This window comes from Scyliorhinus torazame, chromosome 7 (assembly GCF_047496885.1).
Source record: "Scyliorhinus torazame isolate Kashiwa2021f chromosome 7, sScyTor2.1, whole genome shotgun sequence".
NCBI classification, from domain to species: domain Eukaryota; kingdom Metazoa; phylum Chordata; class Chondrichthyes; order Carcharhiniformes; family Scyliorhinidae; genus Scyliorhinus; species Scyliorhinus torazame.
Genome location: NC_092713.1, coordinates 48787183 through 48807133, shown reverse-complemented (window position 1 = coordinate 48807133; position 19951 = coordinate 48787183). Strand labels below are relative to the sequence as shown.

At 46.3% G+C, this 19951-nt stretch overlaps 1 long non-coding RNA gene across 4 annotated transcripts in view; it reads left to right on the top strand.

Moving 5' to 3' along the window:
• The window catches only part of LOC140427279 (uncharacterized), a 133134-nt gene extending 117057 nt beyond the window's left edge, over nucleotides 1–16077 (top strand). For all 4 annotated transcript variants that reach the window (XR_011948431.1, XR_011948432.1, XR_011948430.1 and 1 more), the window contains one exon: nucleotides 15924–16077. This is a non-coding gene — a long non-coding RNA (uncharacterized lncRNA). The remainder of the gene's footprint in view (nucleotides 1–15923) is intronic.
• The last annotated feature ends 3874 nt before the right edge of the window (nucleotides 16078–19951 follow it).

Below are 19951 nucleotides of genomic sequence, written 5' to 3'. Positions count from 1 at the left end.
TAACCAACCTCTCTTCATAATTTAAATGCTCCATCCCAGGCAACATCCTGGTGAAACGCCTCTGCACCCGCTCCAGTGAAATCACATCCTTCCTATAATGTGGGGACCAGAACTGCACACAGTACTCCAGCTGTGGCCTCACCAATGTTCTACATAACTCCAGTGTAAGGATTCAATGTAGCCCTTTCTGTCCCTAGATTCTTTATATGTAAGGTCAAAGATTTGTTAATGGGAAGCATTGGTTCTGTGTGGAAGCTAATACTTGTGATGAATATGAATAAAATGTGAGAAGTGACATTCCAAGTCATATTGCAATACTCATGGGAAAATGTTTGACCCTAACATTCTATTTTATACTCTTAGGCCGGAGTTCTCTGGCTGTTCACTGCCCTCGGGATTCTCCGGTGCCGCCGTCAGCGCGCCCCTGCCCATGGGTTTCCCAGAGGCGTGGGGTGGTTTCAATGGGAATTTCCATTGACAGTGGCAGGATCAAGAATCCCGCCGCCAGCAAGTGGTGCACCGCCGTCCGCTGCCGAGAAACATGCAGCTGGGAGGTCGGAGAATCCAGCGCTTAGTTACACAGCAAATATCTTAAAATGGAAAAAATATAAATAGGAAAATGTCACCAGGATTGTCCTTTGTAAGTCCTAATGTCAGTATTTACAATTCTGTATTTCAATAAGTACCTTGACACTTTGTATCATCATAGAATTTACAGTGCAGAAGGAGGCCATTCGGCCCATCGAGTCTGCACCGGCTCTTGGAAAGAGCACCTTACCCAAGGTCAACACCTCCACCCCATCCCCATAACCCAGTAACCCCACCCAACACTAAGGGCAATTTTGGACACTAAGGGCAATTTAGCATAGCCAGCCAGTCCACCTAACCTGCACATCTTTGGATTGTGGGAGGAAACCGGAGCACCCGGAGGAAACCCACGCACACACGGGGAGGATGTGCAGACTCCGCACAGACAGTGACCCAAGCCGGAATCGAACCTGGGACCCTGGAGCTGTGACATTAATCTACTTGAACGACAGGAGAAAAAGGTGGATGATTCCTGAAGAATCAAATGACATTACACATCGGTCTCCTCGAGGAAGTCTGAGAAGCTGGTTTCACCCCAGTACCCGGGGTATAAACAAGGACTTTCTGTATGTGGTAAGTCACCATCATAATGAGCAGGGCGCTCACTGCCTTCTCTAAATATCCTAACAACGTTTTTTCATTTCTCCAGTGAACAAATGCTTTTGAAAGATAAAGCAAACTCAGCTAAAAACAGAATGCTGCTCAGTAGCTGTTAAGCACCTACATTTGTAGCTAACACTGTCAGTTTGACTGGCGTATTCTCAAACAACACACTCACACAGTCACCTCTTCACGGGCATGACTCATCCTGTTCATTCTGAAACTTTAAGCAAGCAAGTAATAAGTTCTTAAAACATTCAGCATGACAAGGACAAAGGCTGAATGACAAAAATGAAGCTGTTTAAGAACATTTAGAAGTTACATAAAGATATAACTCACTGGTGCAGACTCTTAAGATTGTGCCCTTGTGATCACAAATACCCTGCACTAAAAAATGAGCTCAATACATTCTAAATTAAATCTTTTCCTGACTATCTCTGTTGAATATTTTTGCCTCTTTTCCGCTTTGCTGAGGGCCACCTGCATGGTGGCCAGTGCTTCTGTCACCGCCACCTTGACCGCTGCCTAGATCTCGACTTTTATTTCTTCCTTCAGTTCATTCAGTTCTTTTGTGAGGAATGTCTTTCAACCACCCTCCAGCAGGGGGCGGGGGAGGGGGGGGAGCTCATCTTCTGGGTTGCATGTCTCCCTCTCTCGGGTGTGGCCGGGGACCCTCCCCCCACTCCCGCCCCTTGGGTCTGCTGACCCGCTTGCTTGCTTCTCCTGTCCTTTACCAACATTTTTCGTTTCATTGCGGCCTCTGGAGCTGCCACTTCCCTGCATTTCTGCTAGTCTTCATGTTGTTGAGGGTGAGGGGATGTTTTAATCCAGTTTTCACGGCCTAGTTTTGACTAAAAATGTCTATTTGATTTTATTTATTTATTGTCACATGTACCGAAGTACAGTGAAAAGTATTTTTCTGCGGCCGAGGGAACATACACAGTACGTACATAGTAGACAAACTGAATAATCAACAGAGAACACTGACAAATGGTACATCGAAAAACAGTGATTGGTTACAATGCGGAACAAGGGGCCAAACAAAGCAAATAAATGAGCAAGAGCAGTATAGGACAGCGTGAATAGTGTTCTTACAGGGAACAGATCAGTCCAAGGGGGAGCCGTTGAGGAGTCTTGTAGCTGTGGGGAAGAAGCTGTTCCTATGTCTGGATGTGCGGGTCTTCAGACTTCTGTACCTTTTGGCTGATGGGAGGGTCTGGAAGAAGGCAATGCCTGGGTGTGAGGAGTCACTGACAATGCTGTCTGCCTTCCTGAGGCAGCAGGAGGTGTATACAGAATCAATGTGGGGGTGACAAGCTTGTGTGATGCGTTGGGCTGAGTTCACCACACTGCAGTTTCTTACGATCTTAGACAAAGCAGTTGCCATTCCAGGCTGTGATGCAGCTGGATAGGATGCTCTCTATCGCACATTTGTAGAAGTTTGTGAGAGTTGATGCAGACATGCCAAATTTCTTTAGCTTCCGTCGGAAGGAGAGACATTGTTGGGCTTTCTTGACTATTGCATCAATGTGAGTGGACCAGGACAGACTGACTGGTGATCCCCAGGAACTTAAAGCTATCGACCATCTCCACTTCGGAGCCATTGATGCAGACGGGAGCGTGTGTTGTGTTACGCTTCCTGAAGTCGATGATCAGTTCCTTTTTCTTGTCCTTCGGAGAGAGACACCTTGTATACGCCTGCTCAGCACACTCCTATCACCAGAAGTCCAGGTTGGTGCTTGAATATCGCAAAGCTACAGCCTTTGACTGTTGCCTCTATTAGTACTGAGTATTATTAAACTCTGACTTAAATATTGCTGAAAAAAAGAGACATGCTATTGAAACTTTTCATCTTGCACTCATCAGAACAGATGCAAGTATGCCAAATTTCAAAGGGAACAACATTTTATACAGAATGAGAAACAGAGTGCTGATTGGTTGGCAACTCAGCTATGATTGGTCAAGACATTGCCATGGTGAATGCACCAGGGAACTATTAGCACCCATGTTTTTGTTTATTCAAAAAAGGTGCAATGACTGGACATATTCCTCTAGCTTGCAGAAGACAGATCCCTACAGACAACTATATGTAGCTTCTGCTAAGAGTATGTTAAGCGAATCTAACTGATTAACTTAAATTATGTTTATATGCATTTATGGGATGTGGGCGTCACTGGCTAGGCCAGCATTTATTGCCCAGCTTGTGCTTCTAGATGGCAGCGGTCGTGGATTTGGAACGTGCTGCCTAAGGAACCTTGGTAATCCTGTAGTGCACCTTGTAGATGGTACACACACTGCTGATATTATTTGTCAGAGGTGGAGGGAGTGAATGTTTGTGGATCAGGTGCCAGGCTCTTTTGACTTGGATGGTATCAAGGTTCCAACAGAACCCAAACTGAGTGTTAGCGAGCAGCTAATTGCTAAGCAAGTGCTGTTTGATTGCACTATTAATGACCCCTTCCATACTTTATTGTTGATTGAGAGTAGACTGATGGGGTGGTAATGTGCTGGGTTGGATTTGTCCTGCTTTTTATATACAGGACATACCTGGGCAAATTTCTGCATTGCCAGGTAGATGCCAGTGTTGCAGCTACTGGAAATGCTTGGCTAGGGATACGGCTAGTTCTCGAGCACAAGTCTTCAGGAATACTGCTGGAATATTGTCAGGGCCCATAGCCTGTGCAGTATCCAGTGTCTTTAATGAGTGTCACACTCAGATTTGTTCAGCAAATACGGTCCAAATGCGGAATCACATCCAAAGTTAAATATTGGGCAGGATTTTCCATCGGCCGATGCCGGAATAAGGAATCGTGATTGGGCGGAGAATCGTGTGTCAGCTGAAAATTGAGACCTGCGGCAGGCGCCCGACGGAATGCCATGCACCAGTGCCACGACAGAGCGTGCATGTATTCTATGCTGCAGGTACAGTAAACGCCATTGACATATCATTGACGGACCCATCCCGGTATTCTCTGGGGCTCCCACAAAGCTCTGCCACCGGCAGGAGCAATTACCAATGGCGAGGCTCACTTGTGGTTTTAAAGATCGGGAAACAGGCACAATGGCTGCTGAGGGGGAGAGCGGAGGTAGGACCTGTTACAAGAGGCCTGACCGTGGGCTGCCGGTCCTGCCACTGGGGGAGGCTGGGGAGGAGAGGCGTCTGCCAGGGTCGAGGGGAGTAATGGGGGTGACCAGGCCGTGGCATCAGCGTGACTCTCGGGACCGAGGTGTCCAGGTACAGAGCGGCATTGCCATGGCCTGCAGGGTAGCCACCTTGCTGCGCCCCCCACTGACTGCTCACAGGAGGCACCATGGCCGGTGGGGAGGGATGGGTGTGGGGACGGATACTAGGGTGGTGAGCGGTGGCTGACCTGGGGATGCCCATTGCCCCCCAGCCTCCAGCACCCCCTCTGCAGCAAGCCCAGCCCATCCCCCACACCTTTTTGACAAAGCACCAAGGCAGGTTGAAACGTTTGTGAATAGGTGTTTATTGTGAACAGGTGAATATGTATCTATAGCCTTGTGCCCTCGCCCTTATCTCTATCCTATGTACTGCACCCATGCCAATTTAACTGGTGTCGAACTTTCTGGCTTTAGGGGTCTAACGCTATGTCGAGGTGGATCCCCAGACAGTGCATCGGGGTGGAGGCAGCCTGCTGCGATTCCTGCCCTGTGACCTGGGTCCCTTTTGGCAGCCGTTCTCTAGAGTGACCAGGCCTCGATGGACCTGACAGTCTCTCTCTCTCTCTAGCTTCCTAGGTCTCGTGGTGCTACTCTGTTCTGCCCGCTGCCCATCGGATGCACCAGGGACGGGGGTGGGGCGAAATCCGAAGCGCTGCGGTGCTCCGGCACCTCCCCTATGGGGTCATCAGCATGGGCAAAAATCACTTCCTCCTCCCTCACCTATTCCTTGGGATGGAGGTGCAGCTGGCACGAGCTCCGGGGGCTTCCCCATCACCTGGCGCTCCCAGTCCTGGAGACCCGCCCTTGTCTCGACCAGGGTCTCAATGTTCACGGCCATGGAGCACATGGACTGGGCCACCTCCATCTGTGACTGGCTCAGGTCAACCAGCACCTAAGCAATGCTGCCGACACCCACCTTTGCCACCCATGGGATGTTGGCCTGGGTTACACGCATGGTCGGTACTGCTTCCTGCCAGTGCAGGCAGTTGGACTCCTCCAATTGCACCTGCAGGTGCTGGATGGTTGCTGACATCCCCTCATGTAGTCCACAGCTCTGTGTCTGCATCTCCAGTATCGATAGGACCTCCCTTTCCAGAAGCCTGAGACCCATCTGGATGGTAGCTAGTCCCTGGGGTCAGGCCACCCTGCGACCGTCTGACCCGTCGGGGGTTCCTTCCTCCACCTGATGTACCACTGCACGTGGGTGGTGCACACCAGATAGTGCCCCAGGAGCCTCTTCACTAACATACCCAACTGAGGTGAGTGTCTCTGGGATGGTGGAGGGTGTTGGAGACAGCTGTAATGGGAGATCGATGTCATCCCTGGACTGGTTCTCCGGGGTGTTGCGCGCGGGCTGGCGTTGGGGGCTCGCGTCAATCTCCATTTCTGACTCCTCACTGGACGTGATCTGGGCAAGTGGCCAGGGGCAGAGGACAACAGAAGGACCTGCCTCATTGCCAGGTGAACCTGCAAGACACAAGACACAAGATTAGATGGCAGGTTGGGGTGGTGGAGAGGTGTGGAAGTGATGGGGTGGGGGATTGGGATTGGGGTGGTGTGGGGGAGATGGCATGGTGCGGGTGTTGTGCCACGTGTACCACAACTCAGCGGGGCTCACTTGGTTCCCTGATGCTGACTTCTGCCTCAGTGACTGCCCTCTCCGCAAGCCCACCAAGTGCAGTGTCCAAGCTCTGCAACGGTAAGGGACCTCAGGTCCAGCGGGCCCCTTCCAGTCTTCTCTTTCCCCCCTGCAGTTATGCATCACCTTCTCCGGAGGGGGGGCGGTGCGGAAAACCAGAAAGTGCACTGTATTAGGCAGTCGGACGCAGGCAGCACAGGGGGTGGGGGCTGGTCGCCTCTGTGAACAGGACACCCGGTCATGGCAGGCAGTATGGGTGTTGGTGTAGGGTCGGGTGCGAGCAGACTGTCACCGGTTGGGGGCTGGTCGCCCTCTGGGTGGGGGTGCATGGTTATGGTTGTGTGGGACGGGGTTTAGTTCCAGCGGCACGATGCTGGTTAATCACCCTTGCCACCCTGAGGAGGTTGTGCAGCTTCTTGTGACACTGCTGGCCGGTCCTGACGGTGGGGTGAGGCCCACGGTGCTCTCGGCCTCTGCCACCTGCTCTCAGGCCTGCTGTACGGCGCCAGGTGGCAACCTCTTTCCCATCCCGGGGAACAGGGGGCCCCTCCTCTTCTCCACGGTGTCCAGCAGGGTCTCGAGCTCCATACCTGTGAACCGGGGTGCTGTACTTCGGGCTGACATCGTATTGGCTGGAATGAGTGTGCATTGGGGAGTGGAGTGCTGATTTGCAGCTGCAGCTTGTCAGCCTCTCGAGTGCCAATTCCAGCCTTGGCGACTCGGACACCATTTTTCATTGGTATTGCTCTGGTTCCATGTGGCACTGGTGCTCGCCCATTGATAGATCCTGAAAAGCTCCGGGACCGGTGCCAATTCCATGGTCATAGAAGACCTCCGATTCAGTCCTGGCATCAAAACATGGGGTGGGATTCTCCGCAGCCCAACACCAAAAACGCGCAGGTGCCGGTTTGGCTCTGAATCACGATGCTCCGCCCCCTCTAAATTGGCATCATTACGCTGTGCACCGCGTGTAGTTGCAACCGCATTTGCATCTCATTATCTGGCCCACCCACGATGCTCCGCGACAGTGCGGCCCACAAGTGGTTTCCACAGTCGTGAGCCTGGCGTGGTGGCTGCGGAGAGAGAGAGAGGATGTAACGGACGGTGTCCAGCACCGCCATACTTCGCCGGCAGTTGTGCCGCTAGTCAGGGGGTTCTGCCCGAGCTGGGGGGAGTAGTGAGGGGTGGCCAGGAGGTGGCTGTAGGGTCAGTGTAGACAGGTACGTGGTCCAGCACAACCAGCGCCACCTTTCCGTGCGTGATCGGTATGTGTGTGGGGGGTGTAAGTGTACGCGTGGCAGCAGCTTGTGCATGCCCAGGATGGACCCGGCGATTCTCTCACCGTTTATCGAGTGTTCTGTAGCTGTTTCATGCAGCGCCAGTCCTAGCCTGTCACCGGTAGCAGAATCGGTGCGGGTGTGGCGCTGATTTTTCCGTTGTGGAACTCCACGAATCCTCTGTTGGCGTCAGCACTTAGCCGCAGGAGAATCCAGCCCCATGTCTGTGAAACGGAGAATTCAGCCCATTATGTTTGAATTTTGCAAGTATGGGTTGGTTGAGTATGATCAGTGCTCTGCCTATTATGAATAGCCAAGGGGATGTAATGTTTAATACAATGTGCCAGTCATTGATTTGTGTGGCCTAAATACCTGGCATCACACCAGCATTGAAATTCAAATCTCACATTACTAATAAGCCTGATAAACAAAACATTGTCTTGGCTTGACAGCAGTGGCAACCTGAGTGGTTTCCCCTAGTCGGGTGGAGTCAGTCAGAGAGCAGCCAGACAGATGGATGGAGTTGGGCTGAGGGAGAAGGGCTGAAGGACAATATTCAATTTGGAGGAAATTTTCCAATCGCCCAGTACTGGATGACAGACAATTTTGAGACAGTGGAAGGGTCAAATGTGCTGAGGTAAAGCTGGTAGCATTAGCATGGAAGTGAAAATTGACGTTATGTTTACAAATAATATTGCTAAGGGGTAGCATGTAGGTGAGGAAAAGGAAAATGCCAACGCCAAGGTTCTGTCCTTGGGGACAACAGCGGTAACGGTGTGGGAGTGGGAGGAGAAGCCATTCATGGCAATTCTCTGGCGATGTTAGATAGAGAAGAATAATCCAGATAGATCAGTCCCACCCTACTGGATGATGGTGGAGAGGGGTTGGAGGAGGGTGTGATGATCAACTGTGTCGATGGCTGGTCAAGAAAGATGAGGAGGGCTAGCCTGCCTTTGTCGCAATCATGTAGGATGACATCTGTGATTTTAATAAGAACCATTTCACTACTACAACAGGGGCAGAAAACTGACTGGAGGGATTCCAACATGGAATTCCAGGATAGCTGGGCCTGAATTAGGCAGGGACTTCCAGGACTTTGGAGAAAAAAGGAAGTTCAGGGCTGGGATAGTGGATTGCAAAGGTGGAGTGGTCAAGGGTTGCTTTTTTGAGGATGGAGTGATGACAATAGATTTGAAGAAGAGAGGGACAGAACAGCAGTGAAAACCATCAACAATGTCAGCTCACGTGGGAGCCATGAAGCAAAGTTGAACAGCCAATATTATAGTGGGATTAGGATCAAGAGAGCATGTGATAGGTCCCATAGGTTTGGAGAGAGCATGGGGGTCGGGGGTGGAGAGGAGGGAAGCGAGAGAGAGTTACACGAATGGGGGACAGGGTGAAACTTTGGACTTCTTAAAATTTGTTCTTGGGAAGTGGGCATTGCAGGTTGCGCCAGCATTTATTGCCCATCCCTAATTGCCCTTGAGGGGGCATTTAAGAGTCAATCACATTGCTATGGATCTGGTGTCACATGTAAGGATGGCAGATTTCCTTCCCTAAAGGACATTAGTGAACCAGATGGCTTTTTACGGCAGTTGACAATGGTTTCATGGTCATCATTAGACTTTTAATTCCAGATTTTTATTGAATTCAAATGTCACCATCTGCTGTGGTGGGATTCGAACCCGGGTCCCCAGAGCATTACCTGGGTCTCTGGATTGCTAGTCCAGTGACAATACCACTACTCCACTGTCTCCCCGTGTCCCAGTGGAACACTGGAGGGAAGAAAGGGACAGCGCAAGCTGTGCGGATGGTCTCAAAGAAGTCCATGAGCCCCTTATGCGTATTGTTGGAGGTGAGGGTGGAGGAGACATGGATAGGATTTTATGTGGAGAAGAGAAACCTTTGTGAGGGCATTGAAGGTGCAGGTGAGGATATGGCCGAGCATATTGGTAGTTGCAGAAATATGGTGAACTGAGGGTCAAAGGCAAAACAGTTAGCATTTTCAACATGCAATGGAATTTAGGGAGAGTTTTCCTCAGGGGCAGATACCAAAGGAAGTAGGGTAGGCTTCTTGAAGTAGTACATTCCACCTTCTTACCATTTTTTCGATAAAGACTTTTTCTTTAAATCCCTGTTGGAGCAGAAAGCTGAAGTTGGCTCAGACTGAAGGGGAAACCAGGGAACTTGCCCGAGACACTTAGGTGTTGATACGAGGTGTAAAGAATGGCTTTAGTTTTACTGATGTTGAGTTGAAAATATTTTTGCCTCATCTAAGGTTCGATGGAAACACATATGGAAAGATATTTTTGGAGGTGGTGTCGTCACATTACCTGTGAATGTTGACCATACATTTGTGGTTAATTGAAAGTCAAACCATTAAGTTAGGACAGCAGGGATCATTTCCTAGCAACAGAGTTTATTCAGTGAGTAGCTGTGATGGGGAATTACCAGACCAACAAAGGAATGAATAGTGATGGCAAGCCATCTAGCCAGAAAGCCACTGAGAACACTAAGCAAAGTGAGAACACTATCCTTCACATCTGTTCTTTTAAAATATTCTTATTCAGGACATTTTACATTTTATAATATATACAGCACTCATTTAACTTTATATAATTTTCATCATAAACAACCATCCCACCGCATTTGCCCTTTTTTTTGTGAAACCCCCACCCCTCACCTTCCCCTATCTCCCCCCACTAGTTGCTGACAACTACCAATTCTTGAGGGAGATAAACAGCCTCCACCTCAAATAGAGCCCCTCCTACGACCCCTTGTGACGTATTTAATTTTCTCCAGACGTAAAAACTCTGATAGATCCCCCACTCAAGTCGTCGCCCGAGGCAGTGCCCGGCACCCTAGCAGAATCCTCTTCTGAGCTACCAGGGAGGCAAAGGCCAATACATGAGTCTTCTTCCCCTCCTGCATCTCTGGTTCATCCAACACCCCTTATATCGCCACCCACGGGTATGGCCCCTCCTTTACCCCCAATATCTCTGACATAGTCTCGAAGAAAGACTCCCAGAACTTCCTTTGTATAGGGCAGGCCCAAAACATGTTTGAGTTGTTCGCCGGCCCACTTGAACAACGCTCACATCTGTCCACCACCTATGGAAAGAACCCACTCATGCATGTTTTAGTCATCTGCGCCACTTTAACTGTATTAGACTCGGTCTCGCGTATGATGAGGTAGAGTTTACCCTCTTTAGGGCCCAACTCCACACCCCCCCTCAAATGTGCAATCCAACTCTTCCCACCTTCTCTTTAACTTCCAGCAGAATGCACTACATCAAGAAGCCTACCCTACTTCCTTCTGTATCCTCCACTGAAGTCCTGTCCCTCTCCAGCAATTGCTCATAGATATCCAAGTCCAATACATCTGTGACCATTGTTCATATTCAGCAAAACAGATGAATTAAGCGGCTCATCTACCCATGTGTTTCTGTAATATTTGTGGCAGCATCAACCAAGCCCCAGCTCTCATTGCTTTAACTCATTGCACAGTGGAAAATTGTCCTTAATTCTGCCCTTTTTGATGCTGCTATCAATCTCACTAGATAGAAATGTCACATTGCTCAGTAAGTGCGTTCTTGGAGTCAGCAGTTCAGGCATTACAACCGAAGGAGACCATTCATCCCATTGAGACGTGCTTGTACCTCAGGGTAAAGAGAGATCCACTAGGCATTTAATCAGAGTGTCACACTTTAGCCTACATGGGCTGTGTAGATGTATGCCAGGCAGTTTTCCTCAGAGGTTTTCCTGCCCACCTACAATATCTTCAGCAGTAAAGCCACAGAAACTCTGGCGGAAATGCGGTTTCCTCAGGATTTCCATGGTTCAAACAAAGCTACAGTAGTAAGTGTCTCACCTTAGAAATTCACCCTTCATGTTCCTATTTTCTTTTATAAATTTAGAGTACCCAATTATTTTTTTCCAATTAAGGGGCAATTTAGCATGTCCAATCCACCTAACTTGCACATCTTTGGGCTGTCGGTGTGAAACCCACACAGACATGAGGAGAATGTGCAAACTCCACACGGCTAGTGACCCAGAGCCGGGATTCGAACCAGGGTCCTCAGCGTCGTACTAACCCCAGTGCTAACCACTGTGCCACATGCCGCACCCTTCATGTTCCCATTAATTTGCATTTATCTTCAATTGCCGATCAGGATGGTGTTCTGATTTACAAACTTTCTACCTCTGATGCAACAGCACTCTGGGAAGCCTTTTCCAAATCAACAAAGCCAGCAAGATTGAACTGAACAGAACAGTGAACAAGAAATGAAAGTAAAACAGGACAGGGTTGCTACAGTCATATTGCCAGGGTTCAGATCCCTGTGGCCCTGCAGCTGTATGATAGACACCCCTAGCCTAATCTACACAGTGACACATCTAGTTATGATTGAGGATGGGCCTGAAATTAATGTCATAGCATGAATTTATTCCAGTAACTTAACATGAAAGATTCTTAACAAAACACCGTATCCAAGTTAATTACTGACCGAACAGAAAATGATTCTGCCTCATTATTCCCGGATGTTATCCGACCTTAATATTCTCCAACATAATGATGTCATCCCTTAAGGAATTTATGAAGGTAAAGAAGAACAAGGTAATTACTTTAAATAGTTTCTCTGCAGCTCATATGCCATGTGTGATAGATTTAATGTTGAGACCACAGTTGTTGCCCTGAGATTCATTTTTGTTGATTTTTTTGACAAAGGTGTCTGTGGCCTTTTCATCAATCATTAAGGCAGAGTGGTTAACATGGAGCTTATTATAATTGACCAAATACAGAGTGAATTGCACACTTGTGGCAAAAGGAATGTCACATGCAGCACATCAAGGCAAGGCTCAAATCAAGCAGCAAAAGGAAAAACATGTATTTGTTTCAACCTTATTTAATTCTTTTATGCTTCTGCGTGTCGCATGAAACAAGAAAAACAGTTTATACTGCAAAAAGCAACCTAAAAAAAAATTACTTTCTCTCTCTGATGCATAATCCAGTAGGGCTCCCCACCTTGCATGAAAATGGATTTATCAAACCCGTCCCTGAAGCAAATTTGAAACAACCATTCTAGTTAAGATTTAGTTCTTCGCCAGGCAATACTTTATCCAAACAGAAAGGAAGAAAGGTTTATTCAATATATAGATAAATAAACAGGAAGCAACAAATAATAATAATAATCTTTATTCTGCAAATAATAATCTTTATTATTGTCACAAGCATGCTTACATTAACACAAGAATGTAGTTACTGAGAAAATCCCCGAGTCGCCACATTACGGCGCCTGTTCGGGTACACTGAGGGAGAATTCAGAATGTCCAATTCACCTAACAATTCACCGTCGTTCGGGCCTTGTGGGAGGAAACCAAAGTACTTGGAGGAAACCCACACAGACACGGGAGAAGGTGCAGGCTCCCCACAGACAGTGACCCAAGCCAAAAATTGAACCTGGGACTCTGGCTCTGTGAAACAACAGTGCTAACCACTGTGCTACCATGCCGCCAAATAAGATTACTCCCACAGGTTTTGCAAATACTGAGCTGTTGATCACTCACCCTCCTGTTTGGTGAAGACTGCCTTGTCCATATCTCGGTTAGTCCCTCAAGGCCTACTACCCACTGAAGCATTCTTCACTCCCTTCACCCTGCCATTGGTAATCAGCTATCTAGGCTCCAAGCTCTGGAGATCCAATTTTTCCCCGCTCTTTTAAGACCCTCCTTAAGACCCATCTCTTTGACCAAGCTTCACTTTTCTCCTTTAAATGTCTCCTTTGACTCTGTTAATTTATGACTGTCTGCATTGCTGTGAAACACCTATAGGCTTCTTCCTTCATTAACGGTGCTGTATAAATGTAAGTTGTTGTCCTTGTTGATGTTAGTTACTGAGACGTATACATGGGAAGTACAGTTTGTATTGTGTGTGTTTACTACTACTAAAAATTAGCCTGCATTTGGCTAAGGCGGTATTGCTGCAACCATAGCTATGGCTAGTCAGAAATTTCTATTGGGCGACACTGTTCTGGTAACTGCTGTATTATGCCTTTAAGGGAGAGTAGCCTTACATCTCTAGCAGGAAGGTGTGTAATGCTGTCCATTTTTCACTTCGCTTTTGCTTCTGAGCAGAGCACACAACTCTGTACTGTAAATGAACACCTTGAAAATTTTGGTCAATCACAGAGAGCCGGCACAGATTTGTGGTCTTCCAGAAAGCATTTGATAAAGTCTCACACAAGAGACTTCACTTTAAAAAAAAATTGTTTATGGGATGTGGGTGTCACTGGCTGGGTCACCAATTATTGCCCATCCCTGAGAGCATTTAAGAGCCAACCACATTGCTGTGGATCTGGAGTCACATGTAGGCCAGACCAGGTAAGGATGACAGATTGCCTTCCCTAAAGGACATTAGTGAACCAGATGGGTTTTTACAACAATCGATAATGGTTCATCAGTAAACTTTGCTTTCCCTCCTCCCTGTCCCTCCAGTCAGCAGTGGTAGAGATGGTGTGGAACAGCAACAGCAGCAGCACCTCCACTCCACACAGCAGCAAAACCTGCCTGAATCCTGTTGGCCAGTGTGAGTCATGAGGCCCACGAGAGCTCCTTGGACTTTGGGGAGAGTGGTGTAATGTCTTAGGCTAGGCCTTTGAGATTGGCGAATTAGAATATGAGCTCCCTGATTAATGGGACAATCAGGGAACCCCTTTCTCTGTATATAACAGGGAGTGTCAGATTATCTGTACTCCTGGTGTAGACAGCAAGCTGAATACACCTGGTTGTTTGGCTGTTGGTTTTGTAAATAAAATTAATTCTGCCTCTGTGGACTTATTACAGCCACTGCCTCCTCCATTAAGGTGGAAGCCCACGGAGTTGAGGGCAAATTATTGACATGGCTAGGAAATTGGTTGAGTGACAGGAAACAGAGAGTGGGGATAATGGGTACTTACTCCAATTGGCAGGAGGTGATGAGTGGTGGACCACAGGGACCTGTGTTGGGGCCTCAATTATTCACACTGTTCATTAATGGCTTGGATGATGGCATAGAAAGTAATGTAGCATTGTAGACAGCTGAGATGACAGCATAGAATTGCAAGGAGATATTGACAGAGTAGGTGAACGGGCAAAATTATGGCAGATGGAATTTAATGTAAGTAAGTCTTGAGGTTATCCATTTTGGACCAAAGAAAATAGAGCAGAGTACTTTCTAAATGGCAAGAGGTTAGGTACAGTGGATGTCTAAAGAGACTTGGGGATTCAGGTGCATAGGTCCTTAAAATGCAAGGAACAAGTACAGAAAATAATCAAAAAGACTAATGGAATGCTAGCCTTTATGTCTAGAGGATTGGAGTATAAAGACGCGAGGTTTAATAGCAGCTACAATAGCAACATAGGAGCATAGGAACAGGAGTAGACCATTCAGCCCCTCGAACCTGAAAGATATCTTGGCCTTGGAAGGAGTGCAACTTAGGTTTACAAAAATGATACCTGGATTACACGGGTTGAGTTAGGAGGAGGAATTACTCAAATTAGACCTGTTTTCACTAGAATTTAGAAGGTTAAGGGGTGATCAGATCAAAGTATTTAAGATATTAACAGGGAAAGACAGGGTAGATAAAGATAAACTATTTCCACTGGTTGGAGATTCAAAACTAGGGGGCGTAGTCTAAAAATTAGGGCTAGACCGTTCAGGAGAAATGTTAGGAAGCACTTAATAATCTTTATTATTGTCACAAGTAGGCTTACATTAACACTGCAATAAAGTTACTATGGAAATCCTCTAGTCGCCACACTACGGTGCCTGTTCGGGTACACTGAGGGAGAATTCAGAATATCCAATTACCTAACAGCACGTCTTTCGGGACTTGTGGGAGGAAACCAGAGCACCCGGAGGAAACCCATGCAGACACGGGGAGAACATGCAGACTCCGCGCAGCCAGTGACTCAAGCCGGGAATCGAACGTGGGGCCCTGGCGCTGTGGAGAAACAGTGCTACCCACTGTGCTACCGTGCTGCCTCTTCACCCAAAGGGTGGTAGAGATTTGGAACTTTCTCCCACAAAAGGCAGTTGAAGCTAGATCAGTTGTTAATTTTAAACCTGTAATAGATATGTTTTTGTTAAGCAAAGACATTAAGGGATATGGGCCAAAGGCAGGTGTATGGAGTTAGGTTACAGACCAGCCATGATCTCATTGACTGTCAGGACAGGCTTGAGGGGCTGAATGGTCTACTCCTGTTTTTATGCTCCTATGTTGCTGGTGTCTTCAATCATTCTATCCATGTATATCTGCTGTCATGTGCCTAGTCCTAATAAATGGATGCACAAAGTGTTTACACAATCCCTTATGAGTGATTGGTGCCTTTATATCACTATAAAAACACAACAGTAACCAGTCATGCAGCAGCATTCGTCGAAGCCTGGAATCAGCTGCCTTTGGCCAGGAACAATTTAGAAATGGGTTGTATAAAGGTTCATGTGCACTCCCCAATAAACAAACAGCTGAAAAGGATTGATTTAGCGTCAAAACATTTCTACCTGTCACATTCCCACAAAAAAATAAATGGTGCAGTTTTGAAAAATTCTAATAAACTTAATTGTTTATTTATTTGAAATGTTTTGGTTCTCTTCCTAGTTTAGGCGATCGAGGTGAGAAAGTACCCTGAAGACAGCAGACTAAAGCATTCATCTTTGACATATTTGAATTAACATTGGGCCTGCAGACAGCTTTAGTCTGAAAAGCTGGCTGCAACAAAGTTTGCTCCTTTAATAAAAGCTTATGACTGGAATCACTATCTTATCGCATTGAGGCTATTTTGATAGCAATTTGGGGGTGTATTGTTACAAATACAATCCCGCTTTTAAACCGTTATTGTCTGCATTTCTGCATGCTAATTAACCACTGATAGTAAACTTTGGCCATCAGACAGAAATATGTTTGGAAGAATTAATTTTAGCCCTTATGCCAGCCAGAAATGGATGAAGGGATGGATGTGATGATGCCAAATGTGCCGATGACACGAAAGATAGGTAAGAAAGTAGCAGCAGCAGCTGCTTGTGAAGAAGACATAAGGAGGCTCAAAAAGATATAGATAAGTTAAGTGAGTGGGCAAAAATCTGACAGATGGACTATAATGTGGGAAAATGTGAATTAATCGATTTTGATAGGAGGAATAAAAGAGAAGCATATTATCTAAATTGTGAGATTACAAAGCTCTGAGATGCAGAGGGATCTGGGTGTCTTAGTGCATGACTCACAAAGGGCTAGTATGCAGGTACAGCAAGTTATTAGGAAAGCTAATAGATTGTTAATATTTATTGCAAGGGGAATTGAATTAGAATCTTTAATTAGTTCCTAATTAGAAGAGGCATATAAATTGGCCAGAAAAAACAGCAGACCCGAGGATTGCGAGCAGTTTAGAATTCAGCAAAGGGAGACAAAGGGGTTGGTTATGAACGGGAAAATAGAGTTTGAGAATAAGCTGGTAGGGAACATAAAAACCTGTTAAAGCTTCTATAGTTATGTGAGGAGAAAAAGACTGGTGAAGATAAATTTGCCTTACAGTCAAAAACAGGAGAATTTATAAGGGGAAGCAAAGAAATGGATGACCAAATAACTATATACTTTGGATCTGTCTTCACAAATGAGGACACAAATAATATACTGCAAGTGTTGGGGGAACACAATGTTTAGTGAGAGGGAGGAACTGAAGGAAATTAGTATTAGTTGGGAAATGGTGTTGGAGAAATTGATGGGATTCAAGGCTGATAGATCCCCAGGGCCTGATAATCTAGATCCCAGATTACTTAAGGAAGTGGCCCTGGAAATAATGGATGTATTGGTGGTCGCCTTCCAAGATTCTGTAGACTCTGGAGCAGTCCCTGCAGATTGGAGAGTAGCTAATGTAACCTCACTATTTAAAAAGGGGGATGAGAGAAAACTGAATTACAGGCTAGTCAGCCTGACACCAGTAGTGGGGAAATTTCTAGAGCCCATTATGAAAGATTTAATAGCAGAGCACTTGGAAACAGGGGCAGGATTGGACAGTCAGCATGGATTTACAAAGGGGAAATCATGCTTGACAAATCTACAGGAATTCTTCAAGGCTGTAACTAGTAGAGTTGATAAGGGGGACCCAGTGGGTGTGGCTTATTTGGACTTTCAGAAGGCTTTTGACAAAGTCCCACATGACAGATTGGGATGCAAAATTAAAGTGCATGGAATTGGGGGCAGTGTACTGAGATGGATAGAAAACTGGTTGGCAGACAGGAAACAAAAAGTAAGAATAAATTGATCTTTTTTCCAAATGGCAGACAGTGAGGATACCACAGGGGACAGTGCTAGGACCCCAGCTTTTCACAATATATATTAATGATTTAGGTAAGAGAACTAAATGTAATATCTCCAAATTTGCATATGACACAAAGCTGGGTGGAAGGATGAGCTGTGAGGAGGATGCAGAGATTTTCAGTGTGATTTGGACAAGTTGAATGAGTGGGCAAATGCATGGCAGATTCAGTATAATGTGATAAATGTGAGGTTATCCATTTTGGTAGAAAAAATAGGAAGGAACATTATTAGAACTATTAGAATTAGGGATCATAGTTTGAGGATATGGGGTAAACCTTTTAGGACTAAGGTGAGGAGAAATTTCTTCACCCAGAGAGTGGTAAATCTGTGGAATTCACTACCACAAAAAGTAGTTGAAGCCAAAACATTGTGTAATTTCAAGAAGGAATTAGATACAGCTCTTGGAGGGAGGGGGTTCAGATTTTTGGGACATTGGAACCGGTTCTGGGGGCGGTGGGACCATTACAAATCGTATGGTTTACACCTCGGCAGCACTGGAACCAACGTCCTAGCGGGTGCTTTTGCTAACACTGTTGGGGAGGTTTTAAACTAATGTGGCAGGGGGATGGGAAACAGATTAGGAAGTTAGAGGTCAGTAAAGAGGCCGCAACTAAAGCCAGTAAGGTACTAGATAATAAACTCAATGTGACTAAGGGGAAGAGTAGACAGGGAAGAGATGATGAACACAAAGGGACAGGTGGTCTGAGGTGCATTTGTTTCAATACGAGAAATGTAGCAGGTAAGGCAGATGAACTTAGGGCTTGGATTAGTACCTGGGAATATGATGTAATTGGTATTACTGAGACTTGGTTGAGGGAAGGGCAAGACTGGCAACTAAATATCCCAGGGTATAGATGCTTCAGGAGGGATAGAGAGGGAGGTAAAAGGGGTGGAGGAGTTGCATTACTGGTCAGAGATGATATCACAGCTGTGATTAAGGAGGGGGCGATGGAGGATTAGAGCACTGAGGCAATGTGGGTAGAGCTAAGAAATAGGAAGGGTGCAGTAATATTTTTGGGACTTTACTACAGGCCTCCCAAAAACGAGCGTGAAGTAGAGGTACAAATATGTAGACAAATTATCGAAAAATGTAGGAGCAATAGGGTGGTCATGATGGGAGATTTTAACTTCCCCAACATTGAATGGGACTCATGTAGTGTTGGAGGCGTAGATGGAGCAGAATTTGTAAGGACCATCAAGGAGAGTTTTTTAGAGCAGTATGTAAATAGTCCAACTCGGGAAGGGGCCATACTGGACCTGGTATTGGGGAATGATCCCAGCCAGGTGGTTGAAGTTTCAGTCGGTGATTACTTTGGGAATAGCAATCACAATTCCATAAGTTTTAGAATACTCATGGACAAAGACGAGAGTGGTCCTAAAGGAAGAGTGCTAAATTGGGGAAAGGTCAAGTGTAACAAAATTGTGCTAGGGAATGTGGATTGGGAGCAGCTGTTTAAGGGTAAATCCACAATTGAAATGCGGAAGTCTTTTAAGGAAAGGTTGATTAGAGTGCAGGACAGACATGTCCCTGTGAAAATGAGGGATAGAAATGGCAAGATTGGGGAACCATGGATGACTGATGGAATTGTGAGACTAACTAAAATGAAAAAGGAAGCATACATAAAATCTAGGCGACTTAAAACTGATGAAGCTTTGGAGGAATATCAGGAAAGTAGGACAAATCTCAAACGTGCAATAAAGAGGGCTAAAAGGGGTCATGAAATATTTTTGGCTAACAGTGTTAAGGAAAATCCCAAAGCCTTTTATTCGTATATATAAGGAGCAAGAAGGTAACTAGAGAAAGGATTGGCCCACTCAAAGACAAAAGAGGGAATTTATGCGTGGAGTCAGAGGAAATGGGTGAGATTCTTAATGAGTACTTTGCATCGGTATTCACCAAGGAGAGGGACATGACGGATGTTGAAGCTAGGGATGGATGTTTAAATACTCTAGGTCAAGTCGGCATAAGGAAGGGGGAAGTTTTGGGTATTCTAAAAGGTGGACAAGTCCCCATGTCCGGATGGGATCTATCCCAGGTTACTGAGGGAAGCAAGAGACAAAATAGCTGGGGCCTTAACAGATACCTTTGCAGCATCATTGAGCACGGGTGAGGTCCCGAAGGACTGGAGAATTGCTAATGTTGTCCCTTTGTTTAAGAAGGGTAGCAGGGATAATCCAGGGAATTATAGACCTGTGAGCTTGACGTCAGTGGTAGGCAAACTGTTGGAGAAGATACTGAGGGATAGGATCTAGTCACATTTGGAAGAAAATAGACTTATCAGTGATAGGCAGCATGGTTTTGTGCAGGGAAG